The sequence below is a fragment of the Triticum dicoccoides genome, chromosome 4A (assembly GCF_002162155.2).
Source record: "Triticum dicoccoides isolate Atlit2015 ecotype Zavitan chromosome 4A, WEW_v2.0, whole genome shotgun sequence".
NCBI classification, from domain to species: domain Eukaryota; kingdom Viridiplantae; phylum Streptophyta; class Magnoliopsida; order Poales; family Poaceae; genus Triticum; species Triticum dicoccoides.
Genome location: NC_041386.1, coordinates 586,085,020 through 586,089,808, shown reverse-complemented (window position 1 = coordinate 586,089,808; position 4,789 = coordinate 586,085,020).

The window sequence follows — 4,789 nt, the reverse complement described above, 5'->3', positions numbered from 1 at the left end:
AAGGAAGTGCCTGACAGTCGGGACCCACCTGGTCGAAGTGTACGTAGCGTTGTCATTCTGGTCGCAAACGTGTACGTACATACTTGTCGACGTGGAGGCGCACACATGTTGTAGTAGAGGTACGCACGTGTCGTAGTAGAGGCGCGCACGTAGCATGTACAAGTATGTACAGCGGCCAGGGTGCAAGAAAGAAAATACGGCCACCTATGTGTACATACGGGCGGGGTCTCGAACGCCTACTCGCACATACGTACTCCCAGGGCTCGTGTACATGGCTGGGTCGGAACGGAGAAACAGCGTCGTTGTCGTGTTCATGGGGAGGCAACGGAATGCGTCATGTTCATGGGGCGGCAACGGAACGCATGGGAGCCAACCGGTTGGGTCAGAACGGAATGCGTGGTCGTGTTCATCGGGAGGGCTTGGACGGAACAGGCGATGGAAACGAGGCCTGGCGTACCGCAAAATGGAGGAAACGGCCTTGTGTTTGACCGGCCACATTCGAAACAGGATCCTGTTCATCGGGAGGGGTCTGGCGTACCGCAAAACGGAGGAAACGGACCTCCTACGGTCGAAATGGGGGTCATGTTGATCGGGAGGGGTGTGTCGTGCCGCAAAACAGAGGAAACGGGCTTGTGTTGGAGCGCTACGGTCGAAACGAGGGTCCTGTTCATCGGGAGCGGTGTGGCGTACCGCAAAACAGGACTCCACGGGATACTGTTCATCTCCACCGTCGACCCCCTCCAGCCTCCACGAGCTACTGTTCATCCACCGTCGACCTCCTCCAGCCTCCACCTGTGACTGTTCATCCATGGGCTCCTGTTCATCCAACCTCCACCGCGCGCTACTCCACCGGCTACTGTTCAACCAGCCCTCTCCACGGGCTCCTATTCAACCACCCCTCCACGGGCTACTGTTCATCTTGCCCTCCACCATCTACTGTTCATCCTGCCCTCGACCGGCTTCGGTTAGCAGCAGTAGCGAAGGAATCGCTTGATTGGGTTCAGTTAACAGCCATCGATCGATCGCTCGGGTTCAGTAACGCGTAGCCTGCAGTGCAATCGCTCGGGTTCAGTTAGAGCCCAACGCCTCGCTCGGGTTCAGTTAGGGCCAACGCCTCGCACACACGCGTGTATGTGTACGAGAGAAACACGCATCGCTCGGCCCCCGACCTCCCACCGTAACCGGGAACTCCCCGAAATTTTCCTCGCCCTCGCTTCTACCACGGTTTTTTCCGTCATGGACGGCCCAAAGAATGTCATGCAGCTGCGTCTCCGGCCCACCCAGGACGAAAAGCCCATTTTCTGTCATGATTTTTTGTCATAGAAGTAGGAGCCCACCACATCTATGATGATACCAGGTTTTGTCACAATTATCGTCATAGAAGTGTCATATGCATGACAGAAAAAAAATTCGTTCGGCCCAAAATGTCACGGATGTGTCTTTTTTTTAGTGCAAGGTTCCGCCTCGTGGCGGCGGAGTTTCGTCCGAGAAGATGGCTTCTTATTTTTTTCCATCGAAAGACTTCATATAGCAGAAGATGGCCACCAGGAGGGGCCCACGAGGTAGGGGGTGCGCCCAGGGGGTAGGGCACGCCCCCTACCCTCATGGGCATGGTGTGGCCCCCCTGGTGAATCTCTTTCACTGAGTATTTTTTATATTTTCTGAAAACGCCGTCCGTGAAGTTTCAGGACTTTTGGAGCTGTGTAGAATAGGTCTAATATTTGCTCCTTTTCCAGCCCAGAATCCCAGCTGTCGGCATTCTCCCTCTTCATGTAAACCTTGTAAAATAAGAGAGAATAGGCATAAGTATTGTGACATAATGTGTAATAACAGCCCATAATGCAATAAATATCGATATAAAAGCATGATGCAAAATGGATGTATCAGCCTTCACCTATCATTGCAGCATGTTATACACCCCCTATACAAGCACAAAATTTTGGCAACATCAATTCACTGACGAAACATCCTAAAAGTATTGGGGGGCAAGCCGATCGAAGCAGGGCTCAGTTTAAAGAAAAATATCTGGCCCAAGTGGGCAAGATCAAGACAAAGCTCGCAGGGAATAGAGTCAACGAATTTACTACACCTACCCTTGAGGAATTACCAACAGAATATCGACAAGCCTACGAAGCACTCAAGAAGAAGCATGGAGAGGGATATTTGCAAGAATACGTCAATTGCCTTCCTCCATGTAGCAACCACGTTGTCCCTTCTACACTGTTGAGGCAAGATAAAAAAAGAAGCTTTGCAAGCAAACCAACAAAAAAGGATTCACTCGGCTAATATGATGGATTCGGTTGAAACCAGATTGAGCAACGGTATGTTTAAGGCCGAGTGCATTGCATCGTGCCAGCCGAGTGCATCATTCTAGACGAGTGCATCACCGGCTAAAGCCGAGTGCATCAAGCCAACTATTGGCGCATGTACCAAAATAGAAGATGCCAGCTTGATTGAACAAAGGAACGACAAATGCAACAAATTGGCTTTCCTCGATTTTTCTGGATGTAAGGGAGCTTACATGCTACCCTATGAGTTTCGTGCTAAAGATATTGATGAGCATCAAGAACAAAGTAATATGGCTGAACACAGTTTAGTTAACAATGAACATCAAGACCAAGAAAATGCGGCCGAGCAAAGTTCAACTGACAAAGAGCGTCCAAGTGAAATCCACTCGGGAAATCCGACTAAAATATACTCGGGCAGTTTGAGTGAAATATACTCGGGCAATCCGAGTGATGAGGCACCAGATCCAAAAAAGAGGAAGAGGCGTTGGAGAATTATTCAGAAGTGGAGCAATGTATTGTTCCAGTGGTGCAACCATCTTCTCCTTCCAACGTCTTCACAAAGGTACACCTAGCAGATAGTTTACTCAATTTTCGATTCGGTCAAAAATCATATTGTTGATGCACCTGTTAGTAAGATTCTAATTAATTTTGAAAGACCAATTGAAATGAGTAATCTATTTGTTAGGAATGATCTTTTCACTAATCATGATAGTCAACACATGGTATCATTCATAGAGGCTAATAGTGACAACTTATCAAAACCAAAGTCCTTCTTGTCATGCCAACTGAACTTTGTATTCATATGGACAACTTTGTTTGTTTCATGCCTGGCTAACATTTGGTCTCGGATGAGACGTATATTCTGTAATTATTTTGGTTGCAGAAACATAAAGCCAGGTCCAAAGTCCTTCGAAGCCGATTCAAAAGCATTAGGAAAAGAGGATGAAAATCAATGCATAGCCGAGTCAGATGACGCTAAGCCAGCACTGCTCAGTTATTTTGTTTCAGAGCTAGTATCACAATATCAGTTAATGGACGAGAAGTGTACCTTCAGTCCGAGCATAGTTGATCACATCGTTGGTGCATCGTCCACTAATCCTATTATAATTGATCATGATGTCGAGCCATCAGGACAAGAGCAAATGCAATGTTTGTTTGAAGAGAATATCAAAGACAACAACGTGATTCATCAAGCCACACAATCGAGACGACTGAAGTTTGTTGAGGCAAAATCATATGACCAGTCGGATCAGATTGGTTTTGATGGCGATCAAATGTTGACTCGGCTATCTCAAGCTGATTCACCTAAAGGTTAACAGGTACACACCAATGATGATGGGGTCAAGTCTTCGAGCAAGGATATGGTTAAAACGTGCATCAACAACAATCTTGAAGATGGGAATTCCATCAAAGTTACAATGGCGACATCTAGCACTAGGGGGGCAACAAGAAAATTCAAAGACCGAAGCACGCACAGTTAAAGAAAGCAAAGACAATGGTAAGCACAAAGGTAAAAAGCCGAAAGTCACTTTCGCGCAGTTATTAGAAAAATATCAGAAGATAAGTGAGGCAAAGAGTGCTTATCGGCCGAGTGAAACAAAAGCATCGAAGTCACCCCTAAGGCATAAATTTGAGGACCGGGATTGGCGAAGGAGGAAGTTGAGCAAACAAACTCCATACCCTCCTTTTGGGCCACTGATAACCCGTAAGTATAGGGGATCGCAACAGTTTTCGAGGGTAAAGTATTCAACCCAAATTTATTGATTCAACACAAGTGGAGCCAAAGAATACTCTCAAGTATTAGCAGCTGAGTTGTCAATTCAACCACACCTGGAAACTTAATATCTGCAGCAAAGTGTTTAGTAGCAAAGTAATATGATAGTAGTGATAACGGTAACAAAAGGTAACAGTAGTCAAAGCAATGTTTTTGCTATTTTGTAATGATGATAGAAATAGCAACGGGAAAGTAAATAAGCGAAGAATAATATGTGGAAAGCTCATAGGCAATGGATCAGTGATGGAGAATTATGCCGGATGCGGTTCATCATGTAATAGTCATAACCTAGGGTGACACAGAACTAGCTCCAGTTCGTCAATATAATGTAGGCATGCATTCCGAATATAGTTATACGTGCTTATGGAAAAGAACTTGGGTCCTTACGGAAACTAAGGGATATTAAGGCCTCCTTTTAATAGAGAACCGGAACAAAGCATTAGCACACAGTTAATACATGAACTCCTCAAACTACGGTCATCACCAGTAAGTATCCCGATTATTGTCACTTCGGGTTAACGGATCATAACACATAATAGGTGACTATAGACTTGCAAGATAGGATCAAGAAATCTCATATATTGATGAAAACATAATAGGTTCAGATCTGAAATCATGGCACTCGAGCCCTAGTGACAAGCATTAAGCATAGCAAAGTCATAGCAACATCAATCTCAGAACGTAGTGGACACTAGGGATCAAACCCTAACAAAACTAACTCAATTAC